Raw genomic sequence first — 23,068 nt, forward strand, 5'->3', positions numbered from 1 at the left:
AAGGTGAGCATTGCTATTCCCATTGCATGGAAACAGAGGCCTGGGAAGGAAAAGCCCGTTGACAAAGTCCCATAGGAAGAGTGTGGTACAGCTGGGAGCTGGCATCCTGACTGCATGTATGTTCTTTAGCCGCTAGCCTTGCTCTCTGCTCGGCCAAATAGATGATAACTTGTCCTCGGGGTAGGAAAAAACGACTTTGCAAATACTAAGGGTTATATTTTTTTTTCTTCCTTTTTTTTTTTTTTTTTTAATGCACCATAAAAAATGACCTTTTGCCTCCTTAAAAACGCAGCCAACACAAGCCCAGCAATGCAACTAGTGCCGCATTTCAGTTGCGGTTGCTTAAAGAAATTCATCTGGCCTCCAAGCAATTAAGAGACAGGAAGCATTTCCACAGCAGCTCTGTGTCCTGAAAACCCGCCAGGTTTCTCCCCCCCACACCCTAGCCCTTGCTGCCTGGTCGTGAAGTGCTCTTGCCTTTTTGTTTCGGCAGTTCGCTCAGAGACGAGACCTGCACAGAAAATCCTCTTTGCATGGGGGAGCCCGGCCGCCTCGGGTGGAGGTGGGGAGTAGATGCTGTGTTGTCTGTGCGGGGGTGTTAGGACCTCAGCAGGCGGCAGCTGAGCTCACTGATGCTATACCAGCCTTCCCACCCCTTCTCTCCCCTTTTCATTACAGAGGGGACACCCAAGGCACGTGGCGACCAACGTGGGGTGCAATACTCCTCACCTTGCTCCTCCCCGCCCGAGATCCGCAGCCCAGCTCCTCGGACGTCTTCCACCCACCTGCATATTCAACTTGCACCAGCCGCCCAGTATAAAGTCCCTTGGCTGCTGCAAAATCTTTGACCTAAGCCACCGGAGCTAGAGCTGGGACCTGAGAAAGTCAACCTGCCTGACATCAGCGATGTCCCACGAGGTCAGCGTGGCGTATCGGTGACATCACGGCAGGTCAGGACAAGGCGACTTGTATGGAGCAAATGTGAATACATTTGAATGAAAATATCTGAATCACCGAATGCCCATTTTCTGCAAAATGCTACCCCTTTAATCTTTCTGGCCGCAAGAGAGAGACCCACCTTGGAAGTGTCTCCTTATACGATGCTGAGTTTGTAAAGACCAGAAGCTAAGAAGTAACAGGCAGAGGGTGGAAGGGAACTGTTCCGAATTTGTTCAGAAAACCTCTCTTGGCAAACATTGCTTGCAACAAAAGGGGCGATGGATGCGGCGATCGCCAGGTCAAGGATGGGTGGTGTTTGTCCCTGCCAATCGAGGGATCCACCCGCTTGTGGCGAGCAGCAGCTCTATGGGAAGTCCAGCAAATTAAGGAAAACAAATGTCTCCCCATCCACTAGGACCTCAGTAATCAGAAAACAAGGGCTGGAAGGAACCTCAGGAGATCATCCAGTCCAACCCCCTGCTCCAAGCAGGACCAGCCCCAACTGCATCATCCCCACGTCACCATCTCCTAAAGTTATGCAAGGCCTTTTGGATTCATGCGCGTAACCTTCGACCGGTGACTTCAGTCCGGAGGAAGTTGGCAAACCGAGTGGAGCTTGCAAGAAATCCTCAGTAAACATCTTGTGATAGATCCAGCGCAGAAGGTCCCTGGCTTTGATCTCCTGCAACACTCGTGAGCAACTCGAAACTGCATCTGCACTAACCATGGGAGATGCGGATACTGGATGCACAAATGGGAAATTAAAAACTCTCCGGTGTGCGACGGTGGTCACCTGGAACAGAGCAGGGAACATATAACGACTCAATGTCCGATCCACAAACACGACGGATGTGTTGCTGCTCCTGGTGCGATTGTCTGGCTCAACCACCTACATGTAAAATCCTAGCTGCTGTTCTGTATCTACATCAGCCATTTGAAAGGAGGAGGAGGAGGAATCACAGCTCTTCTAGCAAGCTCCAGTGGCCATGGATATATATACATGGAAATGCTTGACTCGAAGGCAGCTTGTTTCTACCCACTCCAGACTTGTGAGGGATGGAGCCAGGGTACCAGCTCTTCCACCTGGTCGATGACGACCCTCCCCAAGATCCTGGGCCCTGGAAAAGGTAATACAGCCTTGGTGGAGCGTGGAAGGTCTTTGAGGTCGGTGGCAATGGTGGAGGGCAGAGGTTTGGGGGAGAGAGGTGCTGCTTCAGAAGAGAGAGTTGATTTTTTGGATGGGTGAGGGCAGAAGTGGGTGTTGAAGAAGGGGGAAGAAATAAAAAACCTCCTGCTTGCTGTTGCTATCACGAGCAGAGAGATTGTGAGTGCAAATCAGGCAACCAAAAGCATTGCTTTCCAGATGCCGAGAGGCTTGGGGACCTCAAGGCCATGCGCTGCCCTTGCATGGGGGGTGCGGAAGACAGTCAGACAGGCGAGGAAATGCCTCCAGATCTAAATGCAGCTTTCTCCCCCAAAAAGTCTCAGCGGGGTAAATGGGGTTTGTCCTCCTGAGGATGATAGGAGTGGCCCTGGCCCCATAAATCAGTGCTGTGCATTGCCAAGGATCCCGTTACGGGGCAGGAGCCCACTGCAGTCAACAGATACGCAGCCCGTTTGTTCATCAGCATCGTGGGTTATCGTGACCCATGGGTTGCCTTGCGCCTTGGCAGAATTTGGGAACCGCATCAAAAGGAAGCAAGAGAAATCCATGGAGTCAGGATAAAATAGATGCATAGATCAGCAAAGCCCCGGGCTTTGCATGGACGCTGAGCGGTACCTGGGGGGGCAGTCACAGCGACCTTCCTTGCACCGCCGGTCCGTGCACATCCATGTGCAGAACGGTAGTGCCCCGCGGGGTTGCTACTTTGCTTCCTACGCGGGTGAATAATGACATCGATATCAGGGACAAGAGTTTAATTCCCCAAACACAGAGAGGCCAGATGATGAAAGCAATAATTAAAAGTAATGATTACATTAGAGTAAGAAAGCAATAGTTAAAGAAATACCGTTTCTTCCATTCTTTAATTATTAATTTATTTTAATTGTTGATTTAATTATTTCTTTGATTTGATGATTAATGTTAAATATTAGGAGAAACTTGCTCTTGTGGAGGGGGGTGAAGCGCTGGAACAGGTTACTCAGCGGGGTGGTGGCATCTCCATCCTTGGAGGTGTGCAAGACCCGGGTAGACGAAGCCTTGGCTGGGACGATGTGGTTGGGGTGATCTTGCTTGGAGAATTAGACTAGATGTGACTCCCGAGGTCCCTCCCAGCCCTGGTTTTCTAGGATTGTATGACAATTCTGATCTAAATGATTAATTACATTAAATTAATCTGTTTCAAGTCTAAAAATCCCCTGCGTGGGGGTGAACGATCCCAGCTGTGGATCTGAATGACTGCCCGTGCCCCTGACCTGGCTGCTCCTGAGAGGAGAGCCCCAGCTCCCGGAGCCACGTGAACAGCTGGGCAACCTGGTCCTGGCTGGAAAGCCCCAGCTTCTGGCAATGCTGTAGCACTGGGGGGTGGGGGGGGATAAGTGGGGTGACAGCCAAAGTGAAGGGGTGCCAACAGCCGCTGCCCAGCTGGGTGAGGTGCGGGGTGGAGCCATGAGCTGCTCGTTTTGGGGGGTGCTGGGACGGGGAGAGGGTGGCACTCCCAGGCAACCTTGGGGGGGTTGTGCCCCTTGGATCTGTGCATGGGGCAAGGGCGGGCTACCGCTGTGGGCTTTGCCCCGGGTGCCAAACTTCCTTGCTAGGGCACTGGCTCCTGAAGTCATGCGAATAGCTGGGCCACTGGTCCTGGAGGAGAGCCCCAGCTCCTGGAGTCCTGTGAATAGCTGGACAGCCTGGGAGGGGAGCCCCAGCTCCTGGAGTCATGTGAATAGCTGGGCCTGGGAGGGGAGCCCCAGGTCCTGAAGTCCTGTGAACAGCTGGTCCTGGGAGGAGAGCTCCAGCTCCTGGAGTCATGTGAATAGCTGGGCCTGGGAGGGGAGCCCCAGGTCCTGAAGTCCTGTGAACAGCTGGTCCTGGGAGGAGAGCTCCAGCTCCTGGAGTCCTGTGAATAGCTGGGCCTGGGAGGGGAGCCCCAGCACCTGGAGTCCTGTGAACAGCTGGTCCTGGGAGGAGAGCTCCAGCTCCTGGAGTCATGTGAATAGCTGGGCCTGGGAGGGGAGCCCCAGGTCCTGAAGTCCTGTGAACAGCTGGTCCTGGGAGGAGAGCTCCAGCTCCTGGAGTCATGTGAATAGCTGGGCCTGGGAGGGGAGCCCCAGCACCTGGAGTCCTGTGAACAGCTGGTCCTGGGAGGAGAGCTCCAGCTCCTGGAGTCATGTGAATAGCTGGGCCTGGGAGGGGAGCCCCAGGTCCTGAAGTCCTGTGAACAGCTGGTCCTGGGAGGAGAGCTCCAGCTCCTGGAGTCATGTGAATAGCTGGGCCTGGGAGGGGAGCCCCAGGTCCTGGAGTCCTGTGAACAGCTGGTCCTGGGAGGAGAGCTCCAGCTCCTGGAGTCATGTGAATAGCTGGGCCTGGGAGGGGAGCCCCAGGTCCTGGAGTCCTGTGAACAGCTGGTCCTGGGAGTCACGGGGCGAGCTGGGGAGCCGCAGCAGGTGAAGGGCTGTGCCTGGGGCACCCCGGCTGCCGGCCCCCGCGAGCAGGCGGGAGACGAGCCCGCGGTGCCGGAGTCACGCGAGCGGCTGGAGCCGGAGGCGGCGGCGCTGCTGCGGGGCGGGGAGCCGGGCGGGGACTGCGGCCCCGTGGTCCGTGCTCCGCCCGCCGCCGCGCCGCTATAAGGGGCTGCGGGCGCGGGGCTGCAGTGCGCGGCGCTGCGGCGGGGCCGGAGCATCCCCGGAGGCGGCGGGCAGGTAGGCAGGACGGACCCTGCCCCGGGCTGGGCAGCGGCCGGGGATGCTCGGGAAGCCGCGGGGTCCGGGCAGGCACTGGGCGGGTTTCCCCCGAGCCCGGCCCGGCTCTGCCGCCTGGCACACCTGCCTTCCCCGCGGTCCCCGGGGGCAGGTGCGGCACCCCGGTCTGCAACCCGCGCTCCTGGCTGCTCCCCCGGTATAATACAGCGCTGTCTGCACCTGGCCCGTGCATCCCCCTGGGCGCTTGCTGCTGCTCGGCATTTCCCCCCGCTCCCAGCTCAGCTGTCCTCCCCCCGGGGTCTGTTTTAGGCACCCGGCAGCTGGAGCCACTAAAACACCCGGCACGGTTTTTTGGGGCGATGCGATATCTTCCATCAAAACTGCCTGTGGACTTGCTTTGATAAACTGCTTTTGCCTCCGGTGTATGTGAAGTGACCCGACCCTCGCAGCTTTGCAATGTGATCCCCCCCCTCCCTGTATTTGTATCGGTGGCCTTTTATTTCTTTATTTTCTTCTTTCTTTTTAATTCGATCACACAACACGGCCCTTTGTAGCCCTTTGATCTTGTCGCTTGTGGCCCATTTGAAAGTACGCCGAGTCTGATGGCGATCTCGGAGGTTTCAGAGGAGGGGGTGGGCAGGGGGAGCGGATATGTAGCTCTGCTCTGCTGTTCGGATGGGATGTGGGTGCGGGGAAGAGCTGGATTTCTGGCTGTAGAAGGAAAAATTTGCTTTTATATGTGGTCCGGTTGTTGCATCGATTTAAAAAGCCTACTTGCGCCAGGGCAATTGCTGCAGCCTAGAAGGGCCAGTCCCTGAAATGCCACCAACAGGTGACTCTTTCCCCCGGCCAAGACCGGTGGCAGGTGGAGAAATACATCCGACCCGCGGAGCAGAAGCACCGCCTGGCTTTCTCGCCCAGCGGCGCACGCTTGGATGGATTCGGGGATGTGCCGTGACATCCATCCATGTCTCTCTGCCTGCCCCTCCGATCTCTCCCGGGAGCAGCGCCTCGCAGCAGACGGCAGCCGTCTTGCTGGCGTTTGACACCGAGCTGCGCGGATCCAGAGGAACACTGGATTGCAGTTGATTATGCAAGTATCTTTGATGCACAAGAGCACTTTTGTGTGACTTTTGGAAAAATATGAATGACTCCCTTCTTTTGCCTCCTACAACAAAAAGACCACACCAGTCTGGACCCGCGGCCAATAACATGCAAGCAAATTAGTGCTGTCTGATCCCGGGGATGTAGCACGTTGAGGACACGTCCGGCTTTTCCGAAGCACAAGCCGCTGCTCTGTCTGGAGGGTTAAGTGCTGCTTGTTTGGAATCGGGATGCTTGAGGTCGCTTTGATATGAACCAGCGTCACTTTTATTGCCCAGACATTGTTAGTGTTGCTCTCTGCTGTTTGGAAATCGGTCCTTCCTGCTGGGCTTTGTGGCTTGAGAAAGCACCCCCATCCAAATCGATTCCTCTCTCTTGCGAATTGAGGCCTCTGCTTGAGCCAGATGTTTGCAGCCGGTGGGGGAAGAGCTGCAGGAGCAGAGAGGTGGGTGTGCAGGCTCATGGCCTTTGGCAGGAGATGGGATTAGACATGTGGAGGTGTGTTTTTAATGTAGAGGCTCTGGCTGAGCAGCTGAGCCAGGACTCCTTTGGTTTGGGGCTGACTCATTCTGTGCGCTCGGTGCATCGGTGCTTTCACCCCTCCTAGGGCAGACCCGTCCTCACGTGCCTCACGGATTGTGTTTCTCCCCTTTCCAAAGTGTGCCAGCTTTGCTCAGCAGGGCCTGGGGGCTGGCAGAGCAGGGTTGAGATGCGTTCGGGGAAGGAAGGTGCTATAGGACTAGGACTTAAGTGCGTTGCATGATTTTGTTTCCTTTATCGCTCCGTGAATAGCAACGGGTCACTGCAAATGGGTTCCTGGTCTCAGCCCTTTGCAGTAAGTGCACCCTAACATTCAGCCCACCTCTTGCACCCACGGGGCTGGCTGGCATGACTCGAACTCGCTGCGTGCTGCCCGGTAGTGGGTGAAGTGGGTGGGTTGCAAAGTGCTCTGGGCATGAGAGGGGGCATTGCAGGGCAGGGAGGGGCATGAGAAGGGGCATGGAAGGGCAGAGGTGGGAGGGTAGGAAGATGCTTTGATGACTGCTGTAAATGAGGACGCATCTCTCAGTTGGTATGTGTGGCTCCCAATGACTTCCTTCCTGACATCTCCCATCAGCTAAGACTCGGTGCAATTCTCCTGGGTTTCTTTCTGGTGACAGGCCATCAACGTGCTCTCCCCATAACAAAGATAGTGGGTCTATGTGGCTTCATGCTGGGAAACAGTGCAAGCTACAGCACCCCAGCACAGAGCACAGCTTATGCCAGGACTTATGGAGAGGCTCCATGCTCCAGCGCTCCCAACCTGGCAGTCATGTAGCTGTCTCAGCGTTGCATCCATAACCCCTGCTGAGCGGTGCAGCCCGCAGGTGACTGTTTCTGGGTCGGGGGGAGCTCTGGAGGGATGGGGTGGCCGTCGTCGTTTGGTGGTTTGATGCATCGGCCTCATCACGGCCTGCACGGGGGTTCGGGACATGCAAAGACTATATGCACCCACTGATTTGTGCCCTGTCTGCGTTGAAAGCTGGGGAGCGGTTAGGCCAAGGCTCCAGGCCAGGCATGGATCCTCTGATCACATCCTGCCCTGACCATCGTTGTCTGTAATGAAGGATGGAGAAGACTGTAAGGCCACCAGTAGCCTTGACACCACACTCTGCATGAGGGTCCCATTCCTGCGATGCGTCGAGTGCATTTTGCTCAAGAGAAGGCCCTCTGGTTTATCCGAGGTGGAGACCAGTGGTGAGTTTTCCCTAGTCCGCCCTTGGGAGCTGGAGGAGGGCCTCGATACCCATTTTAAGGGCTGCGGCAGCTGGCATCATGTGCAAGCCTTCAATTCGGTACATCCTCCAGAGCTGCATCTCTAGGAGCAAACTCCGCAGTCACGGCTCCGGCCGCTTACTGGCTCGGCAGGTCCGGAGGCCGCGGCGGCGACACGACCCCATCCCTTGAGCCCATCCCTGCCTCGGCTGCAGCCAGGAGTGGCGGCACCTGCAAAATGAACCAAACTAGGCTCAGCTCGGTTTCCCCAACGGGGATTTTCATCCTCGCTGCTTTGAATCTATAGCCGCATCTTCTTGTGACTCGTGTGCATGTGTTGAAGTGGGTCTGCAGGGAGACTTTCTCGGAAGGGGGGAGAGGTTGGTCGTGGGATCGTTTTAGAAGGGTCTGAACACTCTTGAATTTTGGCCTCCTTGACTCCGGACTCACCGCCGCTCCCTGCCTCCCCCCATTCTCCACCAGACAATGCGAGGGACAGTGCCAGAAACATAATGCAGCTTGCTTTCCCTTTTGTTTGTTTGAACTTTGAACAGAAAAGAAAAGAGGGAGCAAGAGAGAGAAGTGCACTGTTTAGCCAGTTACCAAGGCCAGCCAGAAAGTTATAACTGCCTGACAAAGGGGAGCCTTGTTCAGAATGGCTTATTTCATCAGAAAGATGTATTTAAAAGATGAAGGGCCAAGCGCTTGCATAAAGGCCCCCATGTTAGTATAAACCCTGCATGAAAACACTTGGTTTTATGACCTCCCATAACTCCTTAATAAATACCATTCCTTTTTGATGAAAGCTCTTAACACAGGATTAGGGTTTACAGCAAGTTGCTTTATTAGTCCCAGGAGACTGATTTGGTGTTGGGTATGGCTCCATTTCCTGCTCTATCAGCCTGGCTCCAGCCCCATGAAGTCGCCCTCTTGGCCTTGTCCCCTGGCTCGGTCCAGAGCATCCTGGAGTTGAAACCAGGTGGAGTGGATGCCTGCTGGGAAAATCGGTGCTTACTTCCAGTTCAGCCTTTTAATGCACGTGCGTCTTCCCCCCAAATGTCGAGCTGATGAAAGAAGTGCAGAAGGCAACACTTTCTTCGTATTCGGCCCACTCTACGTGCCAAGCCGCAGCTGTTTTTCCAGGCTAAACCCTAAGCTTTTAAATAAATGTGCACAATCCCTGCGTGGCTTTGGAGGTTTCCGGCCAAAAGGAATCTCGTCTTCCTGAGATTGGGAGCAAAGCCATTGTCCAATCAAGCCTTGAAAGTCTTCTGCCTTTGCTGCCCTTCGGCTCTTTTTCATGTGGCTCGGAAGGGGAAAGAAGCCGAGCTTTGTTCTGTGCACGTGGCATCTGCATTGCAGCCATCTGCTAGGCCGCTAAGAGAGAAAGCAAATGGCCTGATTAACGATCCGGAGATGCACCATTTAGGGGAGATGCATCTAGATCTGGGCTAAGCCCAGGCGTTTCCTCCAGCGCTGGTCCTGCTGACTTTGCAGGTAGCTGCTGGGACCAGATCGTTCTGTCCTTTGTGCTGAATTGAAGACCAGGGCTTTAAGTGAAGCCCAGATCTGCTGTTGCTGCTGAGGATTGCTCGTAGCTCTTCCTGGATGGTGGGGACGCCACTTTGGATATCCTACCTTGAGACTGCAGCGTGGATAGATGCCGCCCCCTGGCAGCTCTGGTCAGCTCGAGCACTTGCTGTTGGTCCTTACCATTTAGAAACAGCTCGATTTTCAGTTTTCGTGGTGGTTCCTCAGTCCTGCATGCCTTTTCGTGGGGTCAGGTGAAGGATATTTCCCATGCACAGGCTCTCACTAGGCTCATATTTTGGCTGGAGGTGATGAGAGCTTTTGCTGGCAGGGATGGGTTTTTAAAAATTATTATTATTGTAATGCAATGAGTCTATTTGATGCTTCATGTTATCCTTTGTTCGCACTGTATCTATGCGTACGAGCTCAGGTGCTTGGTGATAGGAGCGTGTTCGAAAAGGGAATACAATTGGTGGACTATGTCCCTTGTTGAACGCTGCAGACTTCGGTGATGTGTTCTCGGTGGGACCTCTGACGCCAGTGAAATAATCTGTAGTTTCCATTGGTGACTCAACCGTCCACACCAAAAATCAGAAAAGCTGAGGGTGATCATTGCCAATTATGTTGCTTAAATGCCACTATGCAATATCATGGCCAAATTAAGTTTCACGCTGCTCCAGAGAGAGGAGTCATTTCATAGCCGGTTCTCTGCACCGGGAGCACAAGAAATGTGGGGGACAGGCTTGACTTCCCGAGAGCGATGCAGCGAGTTATTGCTGGAGCCAGAAGCAAAACCTAGAGCACTTGGCTTCCAGCCCTGTGGGTTCAACATTAGGCTCTGAAGTCAAGGACATGGGGATTATAAAGATTATGGTTTTGACCTGTGAAGCGGGACACATTGTTCCTGAACATCCCTGTTCTCAGAAGCAGAGGAACCGGAAACTTTCTCCGGTTTTGCAACCTCTAGGAAATCGGGCGTCTCACGGACAAAAATGTCACCCATTCTTTCTTCATTTCAGTCTCTTCATTGCATCAGTGAACCATGCTGGGTTTAATTATCTCTCTTCCTCATTCCTCTCTTGTCTCTCAGGGCACGGTCAAAATCTTCCCCGTTTATAATGAGACTTTGTTCTGGATCGGGCCACGCTGGTCGTGATGAAACATTTGGAAAAGCCTCGGTGGCCCTTGGCAGTGTCCTCAACCAAAGCGTTGACAGAAATACTAGAACCAGGAATCTCTTTCAGGTCCCCCATACAGAAATGCCAAGTGCTCGTACTCCAGCTGCGGCTGGTGGCCTGTCTCTTGACACCGGACTGCTTTGCTGAAGACTAGGGAAGGTCTGTGGTCTTGCTGGCTCTAGCAGAGGACTTTCGGCAAGTTACTCAGAACCTGGAGCTTTTTAGATGTCCCAAGTTGGTTGTCCCTGCCATTGACCTCGAGGGAAGCTGTCAGCACACAGTATTACGGCAGACCAAATCAGGCACTTCCATTGCCTCAGTTGGACCATCTTGGTAATGGGCAGAATTGTTCCAGCAACCTTCAAGGATTGAGGAGTATGATCCTGACTGAAATGAGAGAAGATGTAGTGAGGCTGTGAGATTCCCCCTGCTGAAAGTCTGGTGAACCTGGGCTCCTGAAGTCTATGTAAGCCCACGAGAGAGCCCTAGGACCCTGTTTTATTTGTCTCATGTCCTTCATGGGTTGCCAGGCCTAATGCATGCCCAGTGGATTGTGTCTTTTGCAGTACCAGGGGTTTTAATGAGCCGGTTGACTCGGGGTGGGTCGGTGACCCTACAGCCAAACACCCACCTTTGATTAAACACTTAATAAAACCCTGCAAAAGATCCTCCTAGATCTCCCTGGACTTGAACTCGCTGCTTTTTCATATCTGAGCCCCTTGCTTTTCTTCTCTGCTCGTGCTGGCTGGGGAGGGGTAAGACTGATGGACTCCCACGGGGACCCGTCCCAGCCTCAAATGTCTGGGGAGCTGCATCCCCGAGAGCAAGAGCGGCGTGACTCAAGTGCTCATCCAGCTGTGTTTTGACCTCCCTTGCCCACCCGTTGGGTTCTCCTGGTTGTTTTCTCCTGCACGTGGAGTCCCTGCCAGCAAATGCAAGGGAAAGGGAGAAATAAAACGGCCCCGCTGGCTGCAATCCTGCAGACCTCTATTCTCCGCGATCGCATGTCAGTGCAATGAGCCACTTTTGCTTTGGGTTGCGGGGTGGAGGAGTGGAGTAGCTCTCCAGCGTGTGGTTTCCATTATGTGCAGTGCCACGAACACGGCAGCACGGCGAGCAAAATCGGCAGGGAGGGGAAAGCGTCCTCCGGGACCCCGTGGCTGCGGTCCCCTGCGAACACCGCTCCGGGGAAGTGCCTTGTTCATTCTTAAATGTGAAGGGCTTAAAAATGAAACTAGCCCCAATCCTCCAAGAACTCCTGCCCAGGCATATGCATCGAAGGTCAGGGTGGCCCTCGTGCATACACCATGATCCAGGAGGATCGACGGTTGCCACCAAAAACGAAAGTGGAGCAAGCTAGAAAAGTGGAAAGGAGCCCACACCGTTCAGACCCAGATGCAAGCATGGTGTCCGGGTGCACGAGAGAAGTGGTGAGACACTGGGCAGGACCATGCACTGGCTTTTGCAACGGGGTTGGGAGCAGTGTGGCTATGGTGGGGGCAGAGGGACTCTATAAAAGGGGTTTTCTACGCCTGGGACATAGGATGGCTTTGAGTTTCTACAAGTCCCTTGCATTTGTAGCATCTTGACTTGAGCCCTGGCTGTAAAATGCTGGCCGAGGGCACGTGTGTAAAGAAACCCCGTGGTTTCGTTCCAGTCCACCTTGCTTCTGCCGCAAAACATGCAGCAGTCTGCAGTCCCGGGCTCGATGCAGGCCTGGCCTGCGCAGCTGGGGAGCAGGAACTGGAACAACATGCAAATGCCTAAAGTGCATTAACAGACGTCGACGGTGACTTTTACACCTTGCACAATGACTTGTAAAAGGGGGCTGGCGGGAGCTGGAGCCCCTTCCTCGTTATGGGGGCTCAGTGCTACAGGCAAATTTGCTGTGTCTGTGGGTGCATTTAGTGCTCCCGCATGGTTAGACCCAGCTCCCACCTTTTCCGCACCTTGCCGTCGCCAGCAGCAGGTGCAAAGGAAGCCGAGCAGCTGTGCCGGAGCCCGGAGAGGAACAGGCTTTGCTGCCTGGTACCTGTTTGTGGAAAGTGCCTGTGGGTTTTCCCCCCTCTCCCTCTCATGGAAAAAGACTCACAAGGTCTGTTTATCCCTCTCCGTGCACTGGGCTTTTTATAGGAGCCATCTGTAATCTTAGAGCAATATTTGGCTGGATCTCGGCTGGAGATGGGATTATTTCTCCATGAGCACTGACTCTGTGCCTCTTCTATCTTCCCTTCCTATTTCTCTCCCTCCTCAGCTCTGCTCTGAAGAGCTCAGAGGGGCTTAATTTTTTTATAATATCATTGATTATATTTCTGGATATATTAAAAGAGATCTTCCCAGCACAGAGATTTGAGCAGAGGTTGGTGGTGATGGAAGGGGTCGGGGAGGGGGAGAAGAGGATGGAGCATTTTCTCAGTGTTAGCAGAAACGTATGGGAAATAAGGACCTCCTTTTTATAGCTTCTTCAATTGTTCCTTAAAACTCTTTTTAAAGGGAGGAAAATGTTCCTTCCTTCCTTTCAGCGCCTGGTGTCTTTAAGAATTCGCTCTATTGTGCGTCGAGGACAGAGACCCTTCTATGAAGGCTGCATGGGCTCTCCTCGCCGGACCCCCCCACCCTCCCTCCCACCTCATCTCAACAAGCCCCCCATTCTCCTCTGAAGAGGGTCCCTCTGTCTAACGCCAAGTAACTCTTAAGGGTAGCATTTATCCTCGGGCATTCGGCTCACAAAGAGCGCTGGAGTGTCAAATAAACTCACTCCAGCCCGCAAAGAGGAGAGGAAGAAAATACAAAACCCCCTTTATTTCCACCCCTGCAGGGAAACAAATACGGACTTTGTGCCGGAGAGCGGCAATTGGGCGAGCTGGGGGAGTGCGTGCACTAATATATCTATAATAAAATTGTGCACGTGGGAGTATGCACACGCGCTATATTATTTTATGTGCATCATGTGGAGCCGGCGGATGGGTTATCAGTCAAATGGCTTGGGGGACGGTGCATGTCTTTGTGCAGGGGCTGCACCCGGTCGTTGCTGATGCTGGTGGCCTCTCGGCCGGGTGTAGCTCTGCTTTGGAAGGGGGAGATGGGGCAGGTGCCTTCTCTGTAGCCCGTTCGGCCCTCGTCCCACCAGCTCAACAAAGGTACCAGGTCGGGGGTGCCTGCTTGAAGGGCTAGATGTTTAAAAAAGCCAGCATCCCTCGTGATGCTGAATCGGACCCCGAAGTGCTGAGTGCCCTTTGAAAACCAAAGGGGAATTGTGTTCATGCCACCGCTGCTGACGAGCTGGTGGCCTTAACGAGGCAAGTCGTCTCACGTGGTCTGGCGAGGAGCATGCCATTGCATTGCTTGCAGCCTAGCTATTCTGGGGCATCCTTTGATTAGCCCGGGGCATGCCGTTGCATTGCTTGCAGCCTAGCCAGCGCCTAGAGTCCTCCTTTGCGTCCCAGCTAGGAGCAGGGCTGTTGGAGACCACGTTGGGCAGGTGTCTGGTATGTCTGTGGAAATAAGGCTTCGCATGCCATGCTGGGGTGAAACCTGTTCCAGGATAACAAATATAGTGGTCAGGGTCCCTGGCAGCCAGCCACCTGCCTTTTACTGGAATAAAAAACTAGATGGATAGAAAATATACAAAGAGCCAGAGTCCCGGATGGATGGATCCATCTAGCCAGGACTCTGCTCTTTATCTATCTATCTATCTATCTATCTATCTATCTATCTATCTATCTATCTATCTATCTATCTATCTATTGAGTATACTGGAAGATATCTATCTATCTATCTATCTATCTATCTATCTATCTATCTATCTATCTATCGAGTATACTGGAAGATATCTATCTATCTATCTATCTATCTATCTATCTATCTATCGAGTATACTGGAAGATATCTATCTATCTATCTATCTATCTATCTATCTATTAAGTATACTGGAAGATATCTATCTATCTATCTATCTATCTATCGAGTATACTGGAAGATATCTATCTATCTATCTATCTATCTATCTATCTATTAAGTATACTGGAAGATATCTATCTATCTATCTATCTATCTATCGAGTATACTGGAAGATATCTATCTATCTATCTATCTATCGAGTATACTGGAAGATATCTATCTATCTATCTATCTATCTATCTATCGAGTATACTGGAAGATATCTATCTATCTATCTATCGAGTATACTGGAAGATATCTATCTATCTATCTATCTATCTATCTATCTATCTATCTATCGAGTATACTGGAAGATATCTATCTATCTATCTATCTATCGAGTATACTGGAAGATTATCTATCTATCTATCTATCTATCTATCTATCTATCTATCTATCTATCTATCGAGTATACTGGAAGATATCTATCTATCTATCTATCTATCTATCTATCTATCTATCTATCTATCTATCTAGTATACTGGAAGATATCTATCTATCTATCTATCTATCTATCGAGTATACTGGAAGATATCTATCTATCTATCTATCGAGTATACTGGAAGATATCTATCTATCTATCTATCTATCTATCTATCTATCTATCTATCTATCTATCTATCTATCGAGTATACTGGAAGATTATCTATCTATCTATCTATCTATCTATCTATCGAGTATACTGGAAGATATCTATCTATCTATCTATCTATCTATCTATCTATCGAGTATACTGGAAGATATCTATCTATCTATCTATCTATCTATCTATCTATCTATCGAGTATACTGGAAGATATCTATCTATCTATCTATCTATCTATCGAGTATACTGGAAGATTATCTATCTATCTATCTATCTATCTATCTATCTATCTATCTATCTATCTATCTATCGAGTATACTGGAAGATATCTATCTATCTATCTATCTATCTATCTATCTATCTATCTATCTATCTATCTAGTATACTGGAAGATATCTATCTATCTATCTATCTATCTATCTATCTATCTATCGAGTATACTGGAAGATATCTATCTATCTATCTATCTATCTATCTATCTATCGAGTATACTGGAAGATATCTATCTATCTATCTATCTATCTATCTATCTATCTATCTATCTATCGAGTATACTGGAAGATATCTATCTATCTATCTATCTATCTATCGAGTATACTGGAAGATATCTATCTATCTATCTATCTATCTATCGAGTATACTGGAAGATATCTATCTATCTATCTATCTATCTATCTATCGAGTATACTGGAAGATATCTATCTATCTATCTATCGAGTATACTGGAAGATATCTATCTATCTATCTATCTATCTATCTATCTATCTATCTATCGAGTATACTGGAAGATTATCTATCTATCTATCTATCTATCTATCGAGTATACTGGAAGATATCTATCTATCTATCTATCTATCTATCTATCTATCTATCTATCTATCGAGTATACTGGAAGATATCTATCTATCTATCTATCTATCTATCTATCTATCTATCTATCTATCTATCGAGTATACTGGAAGATATCTATCTATCTATCTATCTATCTATCTATCTATCGAGTATACTGGAAGATATCTATCTATCTATCTATCTATCTATCTATCTATCGAGTATACTGGAAGATATCTATCTATCTATCTATCTATCTATCTATCTATCGAGTATACTGGAAGATATCTATCTATCTATCTATCTATCTATCTATCTATCTATCTATCGAGTATACTGGAAGATATCTATCTATCTATCTATCTATCTATCTATCTATCTATCGAGTATACTGGAAGATTATCTATCTATCTATCTATCGAGTATACTGGAAGATATCTATCTATCTATCTATCTATCTATCTATTGAGTATACTGGAAGATATCTATCTATCTATCTATCTATCTATCTATCTATCTATCGAGTATACTGGAAGATATCTATCTATCTATCTATCTATCTATCTATCTATCTATCTATCTATCATACTGGAAGATATCTATCTATCTATCTATCTATCTATCTATCTATCTATCTATAGAGTATACTGGAAGATATCTATCTATCTATCTATCTATCTATCTATAGAGTATACTGGAAGATATCTATCTATCTATCTATCTATCTATCTATCTATCTATCTATCTATCTATCTATCTATCTATCTATCTATCTATCTATCTATCTATCTATCTATCTATCTATCTATCTATCTATCTATCTATCCTCTTCCACCAAAGGACTGCAGAAGCACTGGCAATACCTTTTCATTTCCCCGTCAAAGCCTTGGTGACTCATTGCTATTTGTCTCCCGTCCAAAATGCAGATAAGAGCAAACTTTCTCACTCGACACGTAATATTTTCTTCTTTTACACCAAGCTTGGCAATCTCTCCAAGCTCCCACCGAGCACAGCTCCTTCCGTGTGAAATCCACTTCCCCAGCGCTGGCGCTGTAGGATCAGATAGATGAAGTGGTGCCAACGAGGCTCATGATCGCAGATGTATCATTTCTCTGTTGGGTTGAACAGACACTCCTTGTCACCCTTCCTGCTGTCGCCGACGGTAGTTTTTCATTCCCCGTGTGAACACGAACGCCGCTGTCCCCTCGTCACTTCAACTCGGGCCCTAATTTTGCTTCCTGTGAGCCTGAAATATCATCCTTAACAAGAACTCCCTTCCTGAAGCTGCTGCTCAATAATGGACAAACAGGTTCAAATAGAGCAGAATACAAGCAGGTTTTTTTTCCACCCCTCCCATCCTCTCTCCTCTCTTTTATTTTTTTTTCTGGGGGGGGGATGGAAAAAAAAAAGAGATCCCTGCTGTTTTCTATACTATAAAGCGTGTCAAAGCAAGTGGTGGTGGTGACTGGGAGGGGGAGCTGCCATTTATTTAGGCCTGTTGCAAACAATGCGGAGCTTGTCTCGAGGGTACTGAGGGTTCTCGGTGGCTGGGATAAGACAGGGGCCAAGCTGAATGGAAACAAGCTCCCATCTGATGAAAATGTGTTGTGACCCTCCTCGAAGGAGAAAAGCTTCTTTGTTTGGGGAAGGTGAGGGGGGCGGGGGTGCCGCCGGAGCAGGACTCTGGCTCTTTGTATCTTTTGGGCATGTCTGAGCACTGGACTGCCTTTACCTTGCAAGGCCAGAGGATGCTAGGGCCAGGGGCCGAGTTTCCCCACCCAGGTGATCCAGGAGGCTTGGCTGCAGAGCCGTCGGGACCAGTGTCCTGCGGCATCACGAGGCCATGCCGCTCTCCGAGACCTCCCTCCCCGCTAGTCGGGGGGGCTGCAGTGTGCCGCCGACCGGTGATTGGGAACGGATGCTTTTTTGGCTCCTGAATTGACGTCGTTCCTGCTTTGACCTATCGAGCCTTATAGGACTTGGGCAAGGGAGGCATTTCATCCTCCCTTAATGCGGAAGAAAAGCAGGAGAGCCGAGGGCTGGGAAGCTTCTCCGAGGACCGGGGGGTCTTTGTGAACCCAGCTCTGACTTCGATGCATCCATCCCGGTTTATCTTAAACTGGTTTCAGTCATTTTGAAAGTGGTTAACGTGCACTAAACTTCTGTCGTGTTGCAGATTTGAACCGGTACGTGCAATTTCTGTCCCTAGCCCGTGTGTTGGGTTGAGGTCGAGCAGTGCTTCTGTTTTGCTGGGCGTCCTGGACAGAGGCTTTGCAGGGCTGGGTAGGTGACTTCTGTCTCTGGGGGGCCAGGTGGTGTTTGATGCTCTTTGCATTGCACCCAGCGCTGGCAATGGGTGCATCTGATCCGTGCTGGGAATGGGAACAGAAGCCACGGGATGCTTGGGGATTTCCACAGGCCCTGGCTTGGATAAGACTCCTGCCAGAGTCTCTGCGCCGTGCAGGCGCCAGGTAGTTTGCAGTCTTAGATGAATCGGAGCCCAACGAAGGGGGTCATTCCACTTCCCCAGGCAGCTGGCTCCATCCTCCCACTGCTCTCGCCGTGAGGAGGCTTCCCCGGAGAGCAGCCAGCATTGCCATCCCACCGATGGAGGCCTCCCGGGCAGGGAGGGGAGGGATGCACGTGGTCCCTGGCTGAACCAGCGATGGAAGTGCGAGGCAGCCGATCCCGCGCCGTGCCAGACGCGTCTCCATCCCGTGCCGGTTTTGGGTCAGGGGAATCTCTCCGGTTCTCCAGCTCCGCCACGTGGGTCCCTCTGCTACCTGCGCCGCGGCCGTGAAGCACCGGCTCTGCTCCATCCTCAGCGGTGCGGCATTTCCTTTGGACTGGAGCCAGCCTTTCACGCTGTCTCTTGCCTGCGGGCAAATGTAATTGTCCTCGCTCTGCTTTTATTGCTGCTTTTTGAACCTGGGAGAGCCACCTGCTCAGCTTCTTGGGGACCCCTTTGATTTGCTCAGAAGAAATGATCTTTCAGGGTCTATTAACCACGTAGGCTCTGTGTTCAAAGCTGTTGCTACGTGGCATGTCTGACCCAGACTGATGTGGGGATACAGAATAGAGTTGGCTTTATCCCTTCCCAGCTGCTTCTGGAGAAGGCAGTGACGGTAAAGCTTTCCCATGCAACTGGGAGTACTACAGAAGCAGCCAGTTGGATTTGCTTTCCCTTTATAGCCGGTCGTAGCGGTCCTTGCATCCGCTGTGTCTCCAGGTGGTTTTCTTCTAGGTTGGGAATCAGGACCCCTGTGCACCCTGTGGCAGGGAGTGTGGCTCGGCAAGTGGTTTGCTGTCGGCATGCTACGTCCTGACTGTAACAGGGAAACTCTGCCCTTCTGCTCCAAGCTCCTCTGGCACCTTGGGAGAGCCTGGTTGCTTGCCTTGCTCCGCATCAAAGAGCTGTGATCCTGGAGCTGCAAGCCTGCAGAGCATGCGGAGGGGAGGAGAAGAGCGGTCTTCGTGGGTGCTCCTTGGCCAACTGAAGTGTGGTTGTCGCAGCATTTTGGGGAGAAGGCTTCAGGTCTTTGGGGGGGGTTGCTTTCCCAGAGATTAGGGACCAGGAATTTTGCATGCCCTCTGCTTTCCCTAGCATGCCTCTGTGTTGTAATGGTCTTGCAATGCAGCTTGGACCCCTTGTTTGTCTTGCAAACCCATGCTGTCTCCACCCCATGGGGACACTGTGCTTTCTGAGCTGATGCCTGCTGCTTATAGCCCTCTGATTTGTGCCTGGTGTGCAGTCTGGTGCCCAGAGCCTCTGCGATGGAGAGGATGTAGCTGAGCATAGCCTGGGTCTCCAAGGACAGGGGTCCTGGCTGGCATGAGAGGCAGGGAGATTCGGTGGAGCCAGATCACAATCATTGTGCATGAAACCCATGCCACCAGGTGTCTTGCTGTGTACTCCAACCATGCAAGATGCCCGTGCTTGGTTGGGACAGGGCGGATTATGGATCTCACCTGGCCTGCAGCTTTTCTGCCTCTGGGCTCTCGCATGTCCCACCATCCAGGATGACACCGGATGATTGCCTCTCCCTCCCCAGCACTACTGCATATTGGTGAGTGCTTACTCTGCTTGGTGCTGGGTTACCTCCTGCTCTCCGTGGGCCTTGAGAGCATTCCCAGAGCCTCCCGCGAGAGCCGAGGGTGGCCATGCGGTGAACCCCCCTTGCAAAGAGAGGTTGGTACTCTGCAACGGGGACTCTCTTTCTTTATCCCCTTGTGTGAGACTTCAGGAGCTGGCTCCCCATGCCCAGTAGAGGTCTGGGCGCTGGACATATTTTACCGTAGGTTGTGAAAACAATTGCAAAGTCTGGATTTCCACCTTTCCTCCTCCCTTGCAGATGGGGAGAGCGCGGGCACTGGCCATGGGGAGCTCCTTGGGTTTGCATAACCCTCAGGTCCAGCACTAAGCAACAGAAAAATTGCATTGTCTCAGCCGTGACCCGCCTGCCCCACGTGAGAGCCGCCGGGACGTGGTCCCAGGATACGGAGTTCAGGCCCAAGGGGCGAGGAAAGGCTGCGAGCGCATCTTCCTGGCCCTGCAGGTGGGCTTGGGACGGGCTTGCGGATGGGGCCCTTCTCCAGGCTCACTATATGCCGCATCCTCCCGGGAGCGTGGAGGTTTGCTGTAGGGTTACAAACAGCTGGATGCTGCTGAGAGGGGTCGAGAGGCAGCAGAGCCCTTGCAGACTGCAGCCTCCTTCCCGCTGGGCTTGCAACCAGGAAAACCCCATTGCCGGCCAACGCCAGTGTAAAAGCAGGATTTCCCGGGAGCAGCCCCGTGCACCGCTGAGCGCTCGCTCACATTGATAAGCAAGGCTTGTTTGCTGACTTCCTGGACTCCTTCCCCCCCTCCTGGGATGCTCGCTGTGCGGCTCCGGCTGCTCTTGGAGAGGACAGAGTCCTCATTGTTAAGGCTTCAGCCCCTCTGGCTCCCTGTCTGGAGCAGCCCAGGTGGCCGGCAGACCCGTTCTCCCCCTGCAGCCCTCCGGCTTTTGGGCTTTGAAACAGTCCAGTCCTATTCAGTTCCTTCCCCACAACCAGTCCGTATCCTCGTGCCACTTTTCTATGCAATAGCTCAGCCCGTTCCCCGCCCCGTGGGGTTGCCCTCGGGGGAAATGTGTGGAAATACCGAGCACTTGACTTCAGACACTTCTGCAACTTGATTCTCTCAGTTTCCCCTTGTATCTGGTCCAAGCCCGCTTTCCTCCAGCCAACACGACGTGGCGTTGGAGGGCCCCGCTGCTAAGCAGGGGAGCAGGGGTCCTCTGCCCCCAACGAGTCCAGTCCGTGACCTTCACGGTGTTGGTGGCAAGGGCAGACTTTTGGGCATCCTGGGATTTGGGTGGGTTTCATCTTTGGTTCCTAATCTGGTGACTGCTTATTCCATCTGTTGCTGTGCCCCGTGAGTCGGGACTTCCTTTGTCTGCTCAGATGGTTTTGTTCCTTGTGTGTAATGCATAGCCCAACAGGTCCCCATCTCAGGTGAGGTCTGAGTACGGTAGAAGGGATTGTGTTTATAGATTATTTTACTATAAAGTATTGCAACTGCAAAACTGGAGCATCTGCAGAAAGTGGTGGTGACTTATGCAAAAGCTGGTGGGTTCCAGCCAGAGCTTTTCCAGCAGCATTTTCATCCTTCCCCTTAGCAAGCAGAAATTTTAACTCCTGCTTCTCCAGCGGCTACTTGTTGCCCTCGCCATCTGTGCCTGCGTGGGTGCCAGGGGCCACTTTGTGCTCTCACCATCTGTGTGCCATGGTGCAGCAGTCTGGGTGCCAGGAAGCAGCTGGCCCTATCAGGCATCAATCCTGGCATCCCACAGAGCTCAGGTGGGCTGCACTTCATCACAGCTGATGGAGCCATCCCCTCTGGGTGTATAGAAAACCTCTGAAAGCCTCGAGCTGGAGACCTTGCGGCTCTGAGAGCTACCACGTTCCCTGGGATATCGGTGTGCCTGGTGACTGAAACACCCAAGGAATGCAGTTTTGAATCTGGATTAAAAGTAGCCGTCCCACCAGGGCTAGGATATTGCTGTAGGGTCTGCAGGGTGGATGCTGGAGAAGCCCCTCTCCTTGGTGCATGTGCTCTAAGCCGGAGATGATATCGGCTTGGCTACTCCGGCAGCTGCGATGACCCCTTTCTTCCCCCCGGCCTGTCTCTCTGCGGCGTGGGTGATGCGATTCCTGGGACTGCCTTCATGGTGGTGGGGGCAAAGTCTCCCACCTGATGTGCAGAGGAAGGGTGCCAGGCTAACCCCTATGGGACTGGAGTCCTTTGCTTCTCCCCCAGAACTGGTAGTGCACAAATAAAGGCTTCCCATCCCGCAGTCCCCATGACCCATCCCGATGCCCGGCCTTTGCTGCTGGGTCCGATAGCAGGGGCACTAGAGACACTTTCCCAGACCCCCCCAAAGCAAAGAAACCCAAAGTGCTTTGTGGGCATTGGCTTCTCTTGTGGTGAGAAAAGTGCAGGCTCTATGCACGGGTCCAGGACTCCTTGACAGCTGTTCAGGAGCTCTTACTTTGCATCCATCTGCCCCGAGAAGGGTAATGGAGAATCTCTCTCCTTCCCTGGCTTTCGGATATCTTGCCATCTGTTTGTGGCTCAACTGGGCTCCTGTCTTGCCAGGGGCAGCCTGGGTATCCAGCGTGCAGACTTCCCTCCCCGCATGCCTTGCTGCTGATCCTGCACGTGCATCTCACGGCTCTGCAGTCACCAGTGACCCCTAGCGTCTCCCCGGCAGCTCTGCAAGGACGGCAGCAGGATGCAGCAAAAGCCGCAGCGAACAGTGTCTGGCAGCTCCCTTCTGGGAGCGGGTGTATTGGGGAGGGCTTCACATCTGTGCTCGCAGAGCTGGAGGCGTGCATTCGTCTTGAAGCATGGTGCCTTTGCTTTGCTCTCTCGGGACTTTGCATTTCTCTGTCCAAAGGTAACTACCTCAACCTAACACCCGGGCTAAGGGCAGAAGTTGCACATAAACCAATATAAATGATTGGAAACTGGTTCAACGCTGTAATGCGGCAGAAGTTCAGTGTACATAAACCTCTTCCAGACCGGCTGAAACCAGGTTAAGATAAACCGGGGTGGATGTAGTGTCAGACTTAACTGATTTAGGTTAAATCGGTTTATTGAACTTCTGTCCCTGGTCCTCCACCAGATTCAAGTTAACTCACAGTCCCCCTGCATCCCAGGATGCTTTGCACCTCCCCCTCAGTGGGCAGGCTAGGCTTGGCCCAAGCTGTCTGCTCCAGCCAAGCAGAGGCGTGCTCTAGCGCCCCCCGGCTTCTGGCCTGGGCCACTGCAGGCAGGTGGCTGCATTTCCAGAATCAAAAGTGAAC

General features: G+C 51.8%; 1 protein-coding gene and 1 long non-coding RNA gene across 3 annotated transcripts in view; one reads left to right on the forward strand and one right to left on the reverse strand.

Moving 5' to 3' along the window:
• Window positions 1–4,587, reverse strand: part of RPL38 (ribosomal protein L38) — a 548,453-nt gene extending 543,866 nt beyond the window's left edge. Inside the window, exon 1 of the mRNA XM_059732011.1 lies at window positions 4,583–4,587. The gene's annotated coding sequence lies outside the window, so the exon portion shown is untranslated. The remainder of the gene's footprint in view (window positions 1–4,582) is intronic.
• LOC109284835 (uncharacterized) overlaps window positions 559–23,068 on the forward strand; it is an 87,858-nt gene continuing 65,348 nt past the window's right edge. The window contains exon 1 of one of the 2 annotated variants that reach the window (XR_002092436.2): window positions 559–2,066. This is a non-coding gene — a long non-coding RNA (uncharacterized LOC109284835). Of the gene's footprint in view, window positions 2,067–4,734; window positions 4,798–23,068 lie in introns of those variants that run through there. The other variant, XR_002092435.2, reaches the window with a different exon arrangement.

Source organism: Alligator mississippiensis, chromosome 8 (genome assembly GCF_030867095.1).
Source record: "Alligator mississippiensis isolate rAllMis1 chromosome 8, rAllMis1, whole genome shotgun sequence".
Taxonomy (NCBI): domain Eukaryota; kingdom Metazoa; phylum Chordata; order Crocodylia; family Alligatoridae; genus Alligator; species Alligator mississippiensis.